At 39.6% G+C, this 17,418-nt stretch overlaps 1 long non-coding RNA gene across 2 annotated transcripts in view; it reads right to left on the bottom strand.

Annotated features, from left to right (window-relative positions):
- The window catches only part of LOC138740068 (uncharacterized), a 349,166-nt gene that overhangs the window by 8,821 nt on the left and 322,927 nt on the right, over positions 1-17,418 (bottom strand). The window contains exon 1 of one of the 2 annotated variants that reach the window (XR_011342647.1): positions 555-733. The exons of the other annotated variant lie outside the window; for it this stretch is intronic. This is a non-coding gene — a long non-coding RNA (uncharacterized lncRNA). Of the gene's footprint in view, positions 1-554; positions 734-17,418 lie in introns of those variants that run through there. 2 annotated transcript variants of the gene reach the window in all.

Genomic DNA, 17,418 nt, shown 5'->3' with positions numbered 1-17,418 from the left:
GGGTGTTAGACCAAGCCACTGCCACTCGAACAGTTACAGCGACCTCAAATGCCCCGATACCCATCTGAGCTTGATGAAGTTCCATCTCCCCACTTCGCTCCCTTCAAAGCAAGTCAGCGCAGTCCTGGACATTTCCGCGAGGCAGAGGGGAAGACGAGTTGAACTGCAGCCTCTGGTTTGCGGGCGGGAGGCTGAAGATTTGCTGCAGAGGCTCCAATGGCATGGCAAACAGAATGCACTGAATTCTAAAATGTAACCAAAGAGCAGGGCTGCAGACGCCGTCATTCTGAAACCCTAACTTTCTGACTCGTGACCTACATTACAGAATGACGAGCTTCAAGACGCTGCAGTGAAATACACCCGACGGCTGTATAATACTGACGGGTTCTACCACTGAATGAAAAGAAAAGAAGCCGGAGTGGTCCAGTTAAAATAATGAGAGATGCTTATTTGGTTTATTATCCCTGTATGTCATCTGTGCAGGCACCTTAAGACATAGGAATGTGTAACGGGGCTCCTCGCAATCCCTCAGATCAGAGACAATATCGGCTTACCATATCGAAGGCACTGGCTCTCCCACAACCCTTCCGCATCAGATAAGAATTATGTCCTTTTGAACATCATACCGCGCTGGGCTCATCCCACGAACTCATGGGACCACTGCGCAGGAGCTCTCAAGCACGGAGTGATCCTCGCACAGACTCAAAGGCTCAGCTCGATCCAGGCTTCAGGTCCATGCACTCACTCGCCAAAATGAATGGGAGGGCCACAGCCAATCCCTGAATGGTTCAGAATGACAAGCACACATGGAGTCGAATGTCGGGTCATACCAAAACAGAGAGAGGAAAAGGGGGAATGGCATTTGGGTAAGCATTGACAAATTGTCATTTTTAAAAGAAAATTCCATTAAGCCTGTCGCATGTGTCACATCGCGACAGCGAGTTCTTTTACTTTATCCCCCATTCGCTCTACCATTGGTAGCGCTTGAATACATTACTGCGGTGTTTAATGCCGTCTCAGGTCCCCGCTGTTCAATGGTTATTGTACTCCACTCAACAGTCTCTGAAGAATAGTTTTGCAAATCTGCGGTCTCAAAAGATGCAGCGCAGAAGAAGTCTCAGAAGACATTCGCGAAATCAGTATTGTCGCTTCAGTGACATTAGTAGTCTTTGAACCCGTTTTACAACTTGACATTGCATACTTCATTCCCACGATGGAGCTGCCTTCATCTTTCCACAAAATCATCCTAATTCCAGCAGTTTATCATTCATAACGGTATTGGTGTGAAAGCCGATTAAAAAGCGTGAAAGATCCTTGTCAAGTCCTCCGCTCGCGTTGTGCGAGATCAAAGAACTGTGGCAACAAGAATAAAAAAACTATATTGCTGATCACATCTATCTCTGCACATTGTTAAAGATGAATTCTAAACCAGAAGAAAAATACACAATAATGAGAAAGGTCATACAGAATCAGGTACTCTGGAATGGAGTAGACCTGCCCTGAAATCTTTAGAACGGGCTCTCCCTGAATGAAAATAATGACCAGAATATTTCTGAATATAATGTGATGGTTTTAGAGGAGCTTACATAGAGTTCAATCCAACATGTGTCAGCACTGCATCATTTATGACTAGTTTATTTTACTGTCATGTCATTCTTTTAGAAATAGAGCCTGGCATGCTTTGTTTTTGATCAATTTTTGTAATTTTGACCATCATAACGCGGTTTAAAGCTTGGAAGGAATTGGGTTTTTTTTAAATTAATCTTCGATCATTTAGATGCAACAGGCTTTCTGCTTCTACATAATAATGAACATGAAAATTGTGGTCCCTATCAGAGGGTCAAAGGTTATCTCTCCGCTGGCCTTTATTATGTTGCCTTGTGACCAAGAATAAAGTCAAATAAAGACCCATACACATCCTACGTATTATCTTTCAAGCTAATTTCAAACAGGCGTAAGGTTTCCAGGCCTGCCTGTGAATACCAGAGTGAAAAGTTAACCATTCTTTCAGATGTAAAGCTACAAGAATGAATTGGTGAATAGCTTCAGTTAATGTAGGATTTACACAAGATCAGTATTTGCTAGGGGGTCACAAGGGTAGTGGTGGTGGGGGGGGGGGGGTTGGAAATCATTAGGGAAAACGTAAGGTGGGGGTTGGGCAGAGTAATACCAACTTTTTTTCCCCCAGCTCCTCCGTTCAGAGCTGCTTCTACAATTGACCTTTCACTACAGACATTCACCTTCGATCTGCTTTAATTTCAGGAAAAACCTGAGTGGCATTACATTTTCCTTTTTCTGATAATCCCTCTTCTCACATCCAGAAGCACATCTTCAGGTTTGGGATGGGGGAAGGGCATCCCCCAAAAATTGAGATTTTGAATCGAGCGGAGAGAAAGGAACAAAATGTTTGCCAACTGTGTAAACACTGTAATCTGCAGCTGCTCGCGTGATGATTATCCCCATCAAAGCTCCTTTTAATGCAAAAGCAGCAGTGTTTCTCACAATTTTAAAATATATTACAAGGGCTATCATGCCTTGGAAAAGGTGACATTGGTGGATAAAACATTACAAGCACCACATAGTAAGTTCTTAAGAAAAGATAATGATGATATAACATTTTAATTTCATACCATGCCAACTTTTAGAGTGGCGGGAAGGTCACATGATTTCTGTGACATTTGTTCTTGTCACTAAATTGACTTTTTTTTTATTGTTAACCTTTAAGTTCATTTATACACATATAAAGGAAGTAATTTTAAGGTGGTTATGCAATGTCACAAAAAAAATATTTGTTTCCTGTATTTGGTATAAAAACAGGCATTTACAACAGCAATTGCTAGTGAGAGGTTCTCATAACTTTCTTCTCCCAATCTTCTGGAGCTGGATTCATGCATCAATGGTGAAGGGAGAAGGGGCATCCTTTAACTCAATAATGAGAGCATCGGTAGGCCTGCTTCATGTACATCTACTTGAATATCAGTACTAAAATTGAAATGTGACAATTCAATTCAAATCATTAAGATTCATTACTGGCAATTTTTTAAAAAAACAATTGATGCATACAGCAATGATCAATGTATATTTCATGACTATATTTAATTCTGAAAAGTTAACTGGATCATCATGTGTGGCTGTCGTCTCCCTCCTTCAAGAATTAGATTCTGTTGAATCCAGAATCAAACTGGTTGACAGAGGTAAAAAGATGGACTCCCCTAACTCTGTTCTCTTGCGGGGGCATGAACAAACATAGAACATTGAATTTCACCGGAGGAACAGACCCTTTGACCCACGTGCTGAATGATGTCCAAATCAAACTAAACTCTGCTGCTTGCACATGATAGATATCCCTTCATCCCTTTCACATTTCTGTATCTATCCAAAGACTCTTAAATATTACTGGAGTATTGAAGTGGCATCCACCACTACTCCTGGCATCCCATTCCAGGCACATACCACTCTGTGTAAAATGTTTACATCTCCTTTAAGCTTCCTCCTTTTCACCTTAAATATTGATCTTCTAGTACGTGATGCTTTCACTCTGGGGAAAAGATTTTGACTCTCAATTCTATTGATGTCTCTCATGATTTTATAATGGACCTGAACCCCCAATCCTTCTGTTTATCAATGCTTTTAAGAGCCCTTCCATGAACTGCATGGGTTCCCCTTAAACTTGATCTCCCAAAATACAACACATCACATTTGTCTGGATTATACTTTATCTGGCATTTCTCTGCTCATATCTTTAACTTAACTATATCCTATTGTATTGTTTCTTAGTCTTCTACACTGTGTATTAATGCAAATATATATCACCCTGTACAAAAACAAAGGCGAGAAATCAGACTGCTCAAACTATAGGGGAATCACGCTGCTCTCCATTGCAGGCAAAATCTTCGCTAGGATTCTCCTAAATAGAATAATACCTAGTGTCGCCGAAAATGTCCTCCCAGAATCACAGTGTAGCTTTTGTGCAAACAGAGGAACTACTGACATGGTCTTTGCCCTCAGACAGCTCCAAGAAAAGTGCAGAGAACAAAACAAAGGACTCCACATCACCTTTGTTGACCTCACCAAAGCCTTCAACACCGTGAGTAGGAAAGGGCTTTGGCAAATACTAGAGTGCCTCAGATGCCCCCCCAAAGTTCCTCAACATGGTTATCCAACTGCACGAAAACCAACAAGGTCGGGTCAGATACAGCAATGAGCTCTCTGAACCCTTAACCATTAACAATGGTGTGAAGCAAGGCTGCATTCTCGCACCAACCCTCTTTACAATCTTCTTCAGCATGATGCTGAAACAAGCCATGAAAGACCTTAACAATAAAGACGCTGTTTACATCCGGTACCGCACGGATGGCAGTCTCTTCAATCTGAGGCGCCTGCAAGCTCACACCAAGACACAAGAGCAACTTGTCCGTGAATTACTCTTTGCAGACAATGCCGCTTTAGTTGCCCATTCAGAGCCAGCTCTTCAGCGCTTGTCGTCCTGTTTTGCGGAAACTGCCAAAATGTTTGGCTTGGAAGTCAGCCTGAAGAAAACTGAGGTCCTCCATCAGCCAGCTCCCCACCATGACCTCCAGCCCCCCCCCACCCCCACAACTCTTTCGGGCACACAAAACTCAAAACGGTCAACCAGTTTACCTATCTCGGCTGCACCATTTCATCAGATGCAAGGATCGACAATGAGATAGACAACAGACTCGACAAGGCAAATAGCGACTTTGGAAGACTACACAAAAGAGTCTGGAAAACAACCAACTGAAAAACCTCACAAAGATCAGCGTATACAGAGCCATTGTCATCCCACACTCCTGTTCGGCTCCGAATCATGGGTCCTCTACTGTCATCACCTACGGCTCCTAGAACGCTTCCACCAGCGTTGTCTCCGCTCCATCCTCAACATTCATTGGAGCGACTTCATCACCAACATCGAAGTACTCGAGATGGCAGAGGCCGACAGCATAGAATCCACGCTGCTGAAGATCCAACTGCGTTGGGTGGGTCACGTCTCCAGAATGGAGGACCATCGCCTTCCCAAGATCATGTTATATGGCGAGCTCTCCACTGGCCACCGTGACAGAGGTGCACCAAAGAAGAGGTACAAGGACTGCCTAAAGAAATCTCTTGGTGCCTGCCACATTGACCACCGCCAGTGGGCTGATATCGCCTCAAACCGTGCATCTTGGCGCCTCACAGTTCGGCGGGCAGCAACCTCCTTTGAAGAAGACCACAGAGCCCACCTCACTGACAAAAGACAAAGGAGGAAAAACCCAACACCCAACCCCAACCAACCAATTTTCCCTTGCAACCACTGCAACTGTGTCTGCCTGTCCCGCATCGGACTTTTCAGCCACAAACGAGCCTGCAGCTGACGTGGACATAACCCCTCCATAAATCTTCATCCGTGAAGCCAAGCCAAAGAAGAAAAGAAAGAAGATATTACAAGCAACAGGAGTCCCTACACTGATCCCAACAGGAAACCATTGTTCATAGGCTTCCAAATGGAATTACAGCCTTCCACCACTTAGACTTTTAAGGGCCACCCAATTCCATATTCAAACTATTAACTAACCATTGATTCCATGCATTTGCACCTTCTTAATTAGCCTACCTTGTCAAATTCCTCACCAAAGACCATGCATACAATAAGCACTGCCTACCCTCATCAACCACCATTGTCACTTTCTGAAAAAAAGAAATCAAATTTGTAAGACCTGACCTGCCCCTCACAAAGTGGCATGGATAGGCAATGCTGTCACAGTGCCGGCAATCAGGACCAGGGCTCGGATCCTGCACTATCTATAAGGAGTTTGTACGTTCTCCCAGTGTCTGTGTGGGTTTCCTCTGGGGGCTCCGGTTTTCTCCTACCTTTCAAAACATACTGGGGTTGTAGGTCAATTGGGTGTAAACAGGCTGAAATGGCCTCTTACCATGTGGTATGTCTAAAGCCATGTTTCTCCCTAATCTGAACATGACTTTCCAAATGTGCGTCAAACTTATTCCACTTCTGTTGCGGACTTGGCCAGTAATTGCATATCCCATTTTACACCCCTTGCTCTTGTCTAATCATGTCATAATTTTCCCTCCCCCAATTAGGTACTTTTCTAAAAGGCCAAAGCTTAAACTTGTCCATAACCATCTTTAAAATTAAGGAAGATTGATTGCAGTTTCACAAATGTTCCCACACTGCGCTCTAATCATTTAACTGGGATTATTTCCAAATACAATACAAGATCTAGTATGATAAGCACCTTTAACATAATGGAAAGTTCAGATAAACCAGATCCAAAGAAGTTTTCTGACATTTTTGGAATTGAAGTACAACACTCAATATACTAAACAAAAATAATAGATACATGAGGAAATTTGCTTTCAATTTAGCATAGTTGGTGGAATATGAGAGCTTAATGTAATCCAGAAAGGAAATGAAGCATGAGGGGACAGTGGATCAGAAGTCTTTTCTTATCTAATATACTATCTCCATTCTGCTTTAGAGCTACAAAACTATTGTGATATAATTTATCAGACTCATTCAAAAATAAAATCCCAGAAATCCAACTGGCTAACAAATAAATTAGTAGTGACCAGAGCTCTGCACAAGGAACAACTTTGAAAAGAAATATCTATTGAAATTAATAATTGAATTTAATAAGTGTATTGATCACATTGTTGCAAAATATAATTCCTTGATCTCTGCTTCAATTATTTTTAGATAGATAGGTGCAGTTTTATTCCACTTTATAATTGTACTCTTTGGCTTTTTAAATGGGTGTCCTGATCAGCAATACATTAAAAATGAATCTGACCAGTCTGTGGATAAATAGAGGAAGATGGTGGTTCAACACTTAATTTCTATCAGTAACCACCAATAGATTTGGTCAATTACTGGTTTATGAGGAGAAAGTTTTGTTTGACTGTTCTCTCAGCTCCACAACTATATGCTAAAGGCATTTGTAAATAAATGATGGCTGTGCGAATGAGATATTGGAGGACTTATCAGTTTATACCATATGCACCCAGATACAGTGAAAATCTTAGTTTGGCTTGCTATCCATGCATTGCAATAAAGTCATCATTCTCTGGCATCATTTTGGATTTAAACATTTACTGAAAGCATGGTTAAAAACAAAGGAATATGTTTAATCATGATAATGTCCATCTAGTTGAATGTTTTGGATTTAAACATTTACTGAAAGCATGGTTAAAAACAAAGGAATACGTTTAATCATGATAATGTCCATCTAGTTGCATGTTCACAAGTTGTCTATCATCCTTTTTTTCTCCACTCACATACCACCTTAAGTAATCCCTTACTAACCACAGAGTATTTATGCCATAGGTGCTCTGTAGTTAATAAGAGATTACTTAAAGTGGTATGTGAGTGGAAAAAAAGATTGAGAATGTGACAAAGAGTATTTAGAGATGGCTTGGGAGGAATTGCTAGAGCAGCTTGCACATGCACATTTTAAAACAGAATATTTGCAGGACTTTTTCAGAATGCTTTTTGCAGGAGGCAACAAAGTATCAACATGCAGCTTGCCTGGGAACATGTGATCTTTGTGAGCTGGACAGAGAGGGAGAAGGAGTCATAAAAATCAGTTCCAGAGGGACAAGCTGGCAAACTTTGGAAGGCTGCCTGGTCAAAGGAGAAGACTGGTCTGAAAGATGACCTGAAAGAAAGAGGATCATCTGGAGAATCCTGAAGGGGACAAGTTTCGTCAGCAAGACTGATTGAGAAGGAATCAGTTGCGGATGTCCTGGAAAAAGAATCTTTCTCTGAAAACCAGCAAGAACCCTTCTGAGTGGTAACCATCTGCCTGTTAAGCACCAAAGACTGATGAACATTGTTCATGCAATCTTCTGTGCACATTACAAGAATTGCCTGCTACCAGTGAGATTGGATTGTGATCCAAAGAACTTTTCTGATCTTAAATTTATTACACACACCTGCACTTAGTATTAGAGGGGGGATTAAGTGGGTTAAGTCGGTTAAGTAATAAGTTAAAGTTTAATTCTGTTTTCTTGTTCAAATACAATTAAAAACTACTTTTGTTTCAATAACCCTGTGTTATGGTGCATATCTATTGTTGCTGGTGTTTGGGGGTCCTCTGGACTCCGTAACAAGAACCTCTGCTTTGAACAATCTCACATGTAACATGATGCTTTCTAAAAGCCTCTCTAAAAAACATCCATTGACACTTATTTCAAATGAGCAAAATTCACCTTCATTTGTTAGACATGAAAATTCTTGCGCATTATGAAGAATGTCACTAAGAAAATATAATTAGGATTAAACCAAGTCAATGAAGATTTATGTAAGAGAAATTGTATTTGATAAACATTGGAGTTTTTGAGGATGCAACTGGTAGATTAGTTCAGGGAGAACCAGTGGATGAAGTGAAATTGGGTTTTCAGAAGTTTGTCTGCAAAGTAAGAGCACATGAAATGGGAACATTTTTAGCATTGACTGAGGTCATATCTAATTCTGTTCTCTTGATCATCCCTGAATTTAATTCTCTCACCATTGACCTCAATTGTCTGAACCTTAAATTATAGAATTGTCTGTCTAAATCTCTATGGATCCCTCTCCCTTATTTTAAAACATGCTAAAATAAATGGTATTTTCATTTGTGGTTGTGTCCAATATTGTTTGATAAATGTTCAGTAAGATGTTTTGGAATATAAGGTGCAATATAAATTCAAGTCGCTTGCTTTTAAGTGCAACTCTGCCATGGATTGACAGTCCAAAACAGAGTGGAACTAAATGAGAATTTCTCCGGGTGGAAGGTAGTGAGTGATCAGTGTATGGGCCATAGCTCCTCAGAATATCCATCTATGATTTGGATGAGGAAAGAAAATGTGGATACAAGTCACCCAAGCAATCAAGACCTTTAGATAATCAGATGAAAAAGCAGGAAAAGGGATTTTGTAAATCATTTTCCCATCTTTGTAACAATGTTGAAGTTGATGTCATCTACAATTAGATATGAGCTCAATCAATGCAAAGAACATTTAAGAACCAAACACATCATATAAATAAAGTTTAAAAGGTACTCTTGGGAAAGAAAGTTGGGCTAAACTCCAAATAAATTTAACAGCAACTGTGAACATGAGCAAGACACATGCAAACAGATTTGTTTCCATGTATCATTATCTCATGGTCAAAATCACAAAACATTAAGTGGGTTAAGTCGGTTAAGTAATAAGTTAAAGTTTAATTCTGTTTTCTTGTTCAATTACAATTAAAAACTACTTTTGTTTAAATAACCCTGAGTTGTGGTGCATATCTATTGTTGCTGGTTTTTGGGGGTCCTCTGGACTCTGTAACAAGAACCTCTGCTTTGAACAATCTCACATGTGACATGATGCTTTCTAAAAGCCTCTCTAAAAAACATCCATTGACACTTATTGCATTGAGCTCATATCTAATTGAATGCTTGACTATGACCATGGATTGAATTTAATGCAAGGGAAGGTTGCTGAATATGAAATAGTTTACATCAGTGGTTTTCAAACTGCCCCCCTAAACTCACATTCCACCTTAAGCAATCCCTATGCTATAGGTGCTCTGTGATTAGCAAGGGATTGCTTAAGGTGCATGTGAGTGGAAAGAAAAAGTTTGAAAACCACTGTTTTAATTGTACCTAATTGACTCGTTATGTGCATGGTTTCATAACTCCAAAAGAAATGGGCCAATGACAACTTTCGTCAAGCAAAATATTTTAGTAACAATTGGCTCTGAAGCAGTCATTCTCAACCCTCCCTTCCCACTCACATACCACCTTAAACAATCCCTTACTAATCACAGAGCACTTATGGCATAGGGATTCCTTAAGGTGGAACGTGAGTTTCAGGGGCAGTTTGAAAACCACTGCTTTACATCATTACCTAACCTTAAACAATAATTCCACAGTGGTATTCTGGTCTGAAATCTGATCTTGGATTCCTCAGAATATTAACATAAAAGATACAATTTGTTCAAAAATATGTACAGCAAAACAAAGAGTCAGAACAGACGGTGTTCCTGAAAATACTTCCAATACAGATCTGGTTGGCTGGTTTTTTAAACCGCCCGTGATAATCTGGGATTAACATTTCAGTCACAGCCGGCAACTATGGTGCAGGTGACTTTTGAAACTTTCACCCAAAAGTCCAGTTCTGGGGTTGTGATGCAAAATATTACACAGAAAACACCTTTTGAAGAAGTCCTGTGATGATACAGATAATATGCAGAAGCTTATGCTGTTTTGTGTTTCTTTTATTTCAAGGAATTCACGCCAAGTTGTAAATCAGCCCAATGGAATTTCATGCACAAAATAGCACTGCTCAACATATATATTTCTGAGGTGTGTGTAATGGAAGATTCTAACCTGTTTTTTTTTAAACTTGCAGCTCTGGGTTCTGCAAGGCTGAGAACCTGCTTGTGTTTTAGAATCAGCAGACATAAGCTAAATTCCACCAAGGGGCCAGAGATGCTGTTATCTGAAGAAAGGACATCTGTGTACCGAGAACATTTAATCTTCCTGCTTGTTTTGGTCACAGACTGTCAAAGGCCTAGCCTTGATGCAAAATAAACCATTGTATTCAAAATTATAAGATGAAAATTATGTTATTCGTTAATTAACCTAGCATGCTAGCTTGCTTGCTTATCTTTCTTGCTGTGCTGGGAATAGGTGCTTGGGTAAGCAGTTTTTGGATAATATAAGGCATGGTCCCGCTGCTGAAGTTTGAGACTCTCCGAGAGGTGGCAACATCTCTCAGCAAGAAGAAGAACTTCTGGAGTCCAGCCAACGTCCCGGTCAGGGGAGGTGGAGAAGCTGCTATCAGTGCCTCGACAACCTACTACAAGTGTGCAGTCGTTGCCTCGCTTCGGCAGTTGGGACCAGTCCAAGCGTTGATAAGTATAGTTGGGAAGGGCTTGCATATTGTAGTGTGAAATCAGCTTTTGAATTTGTAATAAACATTTGTATAAACTGAACTGCTCTCGGTGTGTGTGTGTGTCTATTTTCTTTCGGTAGCTCAAACACTGTGACCAATCTAAAACGAACAAAATGAGAGGTATAAGTTTACCCAAGACAGTGTGTTCTTACTATATACAAACTTTTCCATTGGAAATTGGACCCTCTCCAAAAGTTGGTCACAATTTCAGATCAAACTGATCACTTTATGCATGTGAATACATACAAAACAAATTTAATTTTGCAAACAGTCCATAGAAACATTTATTTTTCTTTATTTTTGCTTCAGCATAAATAAAACTAAAGTAATCTTGGACACAGATTAAAAAAAATTCCAAATTAAAAACTCCAGACCAATGATAAACACCAGAGAAGCTGAATCAGTTGGAAGGGAAAAAGGTTTGTTTGATAATCAAGAAATAATAAGCCAATTCATTTAATATGCATCTATCCTTGCTCAATATTTAACTCAACCCTGAGGCAATTCTAGTTCATGTTTGAATTAAGTCAGGGTGCATTAAAACAAATCTGACATCCAATTAAATTGCATCCTCATTTTTAAAAAAATCTCACCCATTTTTGATCGGTGTCACAGCTTTACCACTCCCTCTCCTTGCATACTTCTGCAGCCCTACAAACCTCCAAAAAATTTGTACTTCTCCAATTCTGTCCTCATGATCGTCCCTGAATTTTATATTGTCTCACCGTTGACCTCAGTTGTCCAGACCCCAAAGTCTGGAATTGTCTGTCAAAATCTTATCCCCAATTTTAAAGCATGCTGCAAAAAATGGTATCTTCATTTATGGTTAAGTGTCAAATATTGTTTGATAAACCTTCAGTAAAATGCCTTGGAATATAAGTTGCAATATAAATTCGTGGCTTGTACTGAAGTGCAAAATTAATTCAAATAATACCTCCCGTACCCAATCCTTGCAGTTACAGGGTAATGAAAACTGAACTGGCAATCATGGCTCAACCTGATGTGGAAGCAAAAGTCTCTGAAAAAAAGAATCCTATTGCATCAAAGACATCACATTTTTGCCACATTTAGGTGATCCAGGCAGACCAGTGGCATGAAGCAAATGGTACTGGGATGTTCACAACCAACCCCTTTCTGCAATGAAAACAAAGCTGAGCAATAAGGTTGTGGTACAGTTGGAGCTTTTACATATCAATGGAAGTGGTACGAAATGCTTACAACGCTGTGTGCGCTAGATCTTCAATTAGTAAGAACTGATCCATTTATAGCAGGGACAGAGCTCGAATCATTGAATATCCAGTCATTCCTGCAATCATAAATAGTTACTACTAAGCACCATTCAATTCACCTGCTACAGTAAATAGGGTGGGTATTTGGGCAATGATTGAAAGAATGTTAACTCCAGTACTCAAAAAGACTAAAAGAATGTATGGACATGAATTACAGATCATGCCATTGTTTTAATATTTTGTTTGTGGAAAGAGAGAATGTTAATCATAACTATTATCAATGACCTGAAAGAAAAGCACCAATTATAAGATGCCAATCCTCACATTCTCATCTTCCATTATAGGAGCCAAAATTATGGATTTAAAAATTCAATTTCAATCAAGGATATGTTGTGCATAATTTTGGAAATAAAACAAGTTGAATAAATAATTGGTATCTTTTCCCAGTTCATTGAGGAAGAGAAATTTCCAAGACCAGGTAAAGAAGGTGGAACATTTCCACGTATTCTATCCTTCGTTTTCCCTTCAGTGAAGCCACTACTGCCTTTGTCTAATCTTCTTAACACACTGCGCAGGTTGAGGTCACCCTCTGGCACATATTTTCCTGAAAACCCTGGTTGTACTCTCCTGCTGGGAGCCCGGCTTGCGGCAGTGTGAGGCTTTCTCAGCACACACTGCACAGGCTGCCCTAACAGAATGGCTTTGACAACCGGTAAGCAGTGCCCCCAGGTTCACCAACTGTCAAAGGTGCCAGTGTTGCTGACTACCTTTGATCACATTTAACATTCATGGCGAGTAACACTAGGACCTGTTTGAAAGAAAAGTATGTGTTATTTTTGTAGCTATCTAAAACTCATTCACTCTAAAGAATCAGTTGAAAATATTGAAATAAATAATGAAAAAAGCTGCTTATTTTTCTTCCTGACAAATTTCTTCAAATTTGCTCTTCTATGGTTGTTCTGTACTAGCTGGGCACTGGAAACCAGAACTTTTGCAAATGTTCCCTGGTGCAAGAGTTTCCATAAAATTTCTTTATTTAGCCTAATTTGTAGTCTCTCAATAATTCCATTGGATCTGGAGGACATTACTTAAAAATGGCCATTCTGATTCCTCTCAATACTTACCATAGGTTTTTCTTTTGTGCATTACACAACAAAATGCTTATGAAAGAAATAGGAAAATAGCTAAAACATATTAAAATGTTGTCCAGAATTAGAGTATCTCTAAGCATCTTTCTTACATTGAATCAAGTGGGTTGCCAGTTTGCACATTCAGAAATTACAAATAGTCCATGTAAGGATTTAAAGTCATGAACTGTTTTAATAAATAATATGAAGTATTATTTATTCTAAAGTAACCCCATCAATTAGATTATTGCATCAACATCTTATCCCCAGAGCGGCCCTGACCTCACCTAATCAGTGATATTCCTTCCCTACCCACTCTACAATTTATAACGGACTTGTTTTCTCTCTTTCCCAGTTCTGACAAAGGTCATTAATCTGAAATGTAAACTCTGTCTCTCTTTTCTCAGACAATAACTGACATGCTGAATGCTTCCAACATTTCCTGCTTTAATCTCAGACATTTAGCATCTGCAGTTTTTTAAAAAATTCATTTATTATTTATCCCGGCTGAGTTATGAACTATTCAATTTACATTTAAGTGAAAAAGCATCACTGCCATAGTTGAATCAATTTGTCATATTATACAATAATCCAAATTAATATTTTCTAGCCTTTATAATGAAGAAACAAGCTTTTCAATCATATTTTTGGGAAGGCGATTTCAGTTCTTCTTTGTTCTCTGATGCCTTCATTTGCTGAAGATATTTAGTGACCTTTATAGGATTGACGGTTACTTTTTAAAACAATGTGTGCCAATGAAAAGAGAGCGAATGGTGCCCTTTGACACATGGAATTGATGTCACATAAAATTTTAGGAAGAATAAAATGGAATATCTTCAGAGATACATAATAACATTTTGCAGATTTTTGTGCCAGGACAAATGATATTTCCTTTAGTTTTTCTCCCTTACTCGTAATGATAAGCCCTGGGGAGAATAGGAACACTTGTGAAATGGTTACACAGTAATGAGGAAGAATAACATATTAAGACAGCAAACTAAATTTTCAACCAGAGCTATGATAATTACTCCTTTATTTCAAAAAATATAAATAATACATTTCTGTGTTCTTTAAACACACATTAATTCTGCAACATCTTAAATTCTGTGCAATGCCTGTGGAAGGGAAGAGAGCGAGTTGATCCTGCAGCACAATTGCCACCATATGTCCACAGTAATTTCTGCTTCAAGACTTTGTACCAATTTGCCCTACTGCTGGTTCTCTGCATCAACCTGAGGGAGACTACATGTACCATACATTCAACAAGTAAACAAAACCCAGACATCAAATCAGCAAAGATATGTGAGCAAATTTTCAATTAAAAATCATAAATCTACAGGACCTCAAAAATCAACACTGATCACAAATAATTGCACTTGAAAAGTCAGATGCAAAACATTATTTCATTGCTACTTGTCTGAAAGTTAGACTCGCATCTGATCAGGAATTTGTTGGTTAACCAGCTGCCGACATTTTAACAGTCACTCCTGCCATGATTCAGCATGACCTAATGTTGGTATCAGATACACACTGGATTATGTCATTCCCTTTTTGTGTATGGCTGGGAAATGATACAAAATCTTTCCCAGAGCAAATGTCGTTGAGCATTCTGGGGACTAAAGTGATCCTCACCACAAAGTGTTGGATCAGAACACTTTTAAACTCCGTCCTTCAATTACCCACAAACTGCAGTATCTTCAAAATCAGTAACTTTAAAATCACTAATTTTTTACCTGAATCCTGACTCTCCCTCTCTCAATCCATCATTCTCTCTTCTGACCTATTGATCAATTCCCTGATAACCTGAGTTGGTCCCTGCTCTCTCCCCACTCAAAGTTTCCAGACAACCAAAACCACTTATCCAACATGAAGCCTCCCATCTCCACCCATCAATGCCTCCTGTCCTAATTCTACTTCCTGATATGTTCACTTTCTCCCATCCCAATCTTGCACAATCAGCCAACCAAAGCCCTCCAGCCTCAATGCACATTCTTGGCCACCTATCTATATGTCAATCCAATTCCAAGACCCCTCTCCTGCCTCTCCACACCCCACGCTTCCCCCCACCCTCCATCCTCTCAGTTTCCCAACAAGGCTGGACCCTTGGCAATGCATTTGCATCCACAGTAGTTTTGCATGCAGTAAAGTTTGTAATGGTGAGCTCACAATTGAAATGGCTGTGCGTACACTGCGACTATGACTATTTGCCCACACCTTAGGGTGCATTAGAGCTGATAACTCTTTGCCTGCAGAAAAATGACAGAATTCTGTGAATTTGAAACAAACTTAAATAGGTTTCTAAAAATGTGATGCGATTCTTTTCATCACAGTAGAATTTTTTTATTTATTGTTTTCAGAAATTACTGCAAATGTTTCACATATTATTAATTATCCTGCAATGCAGTGTCTCTCGTTCTTCAGCTGAACAGAAGCTATTGGTATACATCAAAATCTTCTCTTAACAACAAAATGATCATTTGGAGAAAACACATTTTTGAGATTTTCAATATCCAGTTTTTAAACATCACCTGTTTCTGTCACCACCTCATTTCAGCATAGCTTGATTACACTTTCAATGCCTTTGGACTCAATCAGTGGTCTCCAATATGGAATAAATGCAAGTAAATGGGATCAGCCAACTTGGTTAATGAGTTGGGCCAAAGTGCCTATTCCCTGTTGTTTGACTCTAATCTTCCATGTTCTGTAAATATAAGCTTGCTTAAACTCATGAGAAACCAAAGAAATGAGAGGTTAGTTCAGAAGATTGAGACACGAGGTATCCATGCAGAGGTTGCAAACTGGATTCGAAATTGGCTGTGTGGGAAAACAGAGTGGTAGTGGATGGTTGCTTCTCAGACTGGAGGCCTGTGACTAGTGGTGCACCTCAGGGATCTGTGTTGGGATCATTGTTGTTTGTTGTCTACGTCAATGATCTGGATGACAATGTGGTCAATTGGATCAGCAAGTTTGCTGATGACACAAAGATAGGTGGTGTACTGGACAGTGAGGAGGATTCTCAGAGCTTGCAGAGGGATCTGGATCAACAGGGAGAATGGGCCAGTAAATGACAGATGGAGTTTAATGCAGACAAGTGTGACGTGTTGCATTTTGAAAGAGCAAACCAAGGCAGGTCATACACAGTAAATGGTAGGGCACTGAGGAGTGCAGAGATCTGGGAATACAGATACATTGTTCTCTGAAGGTGGTGACGCATGTGTATAGGGTTGTAAAGAAAGTTTTTGGCATCTTAGCCTTTATAAATCAAAGTATTGAGTATAGGAGTTGGGATGTAATGTTGATTTTGTTTAAGACATTGGTGAGGCCAAATTTAGAATATTGTGTGCAGTTCTGGTTGCCTAACAATGGAAAGGATATAAATAAGACTGAAGGAGTGTAAAGAAGATTTATGAAGATGTTGCCAGGCCTTTAGGAGTTGAGTTACAGGGAAAGATTAAACAGGTTAGGACTTTATTCCTTGTAACAAAGCAGAATGAGGGGAGATTTGATAGAGGTTTACAAGATTATGAGAGGTACAGACAGAGTGGATGTGAATAGGCTTTTTCCACTTAAATTGGGGGAGATAAGTACGAGAGGTCATGGCTTTCAGGTGAAAGGTTTAGGGGGAGCATGAGGGGAAACTTCTTCTCTCAGAGAGTGGTGGGAATGTGGATTGAGCTGCCAAATGATGTGTGAATGCGGGGTCAATCTTAACTTTTAAGAATAAATTGGATAGATGGGAGAGTTCTGGAGGGTTATGGGGCTAGGTCATTGGGACTAGTGGAATAATGGTTGGCACAGACTAGAAGGGCAAATGGCCTGTTTTCTGCACTGTAGCATCCTATGGTTTTAAAGTTGGCCTAATTCTAAAGAGAGTATTGTTAAATGTTCAAGCTAAAGTACTAGGGCACAATTTCTGCTGCTAATGTGGAACCAAAGAATAAGAAGTATTTTAGCATTGTCAGCAAGGGCCTGAAAGGTAAGGGCGAAATGCTTCATAACATGATTGGTAAAAAAGGGTGATCTACCAGCAAGAGCAGCCTTAGCAAAGAATGAGTCAGGATGATAAGTGACTGGAGGTGATTCTCTTAGAAATCATTTATTTTGCTGAGTTTCCCAGAAATCAG

Source organism: Narcine bancroftii, chromosome 7, assembly GCF_036971445.1.
Source record: "Narcine bancroftii isolate sNarBan1 chromosome 7, sNarBan1.hap1, whole genome shotgun sequence".
Classification (NCBI taxonomy): domain Eukaryota; kingdom Metazoa; phylum Chordata; class Chondrichthyes; order Torpediniformes; family Narcinidae; genus Narcine; species Narcine bancroftii.
Note: the sequence above shows the minus strand (reverse complement) of the source record. Positions and strands in the feature narration are given on the sequence as shown.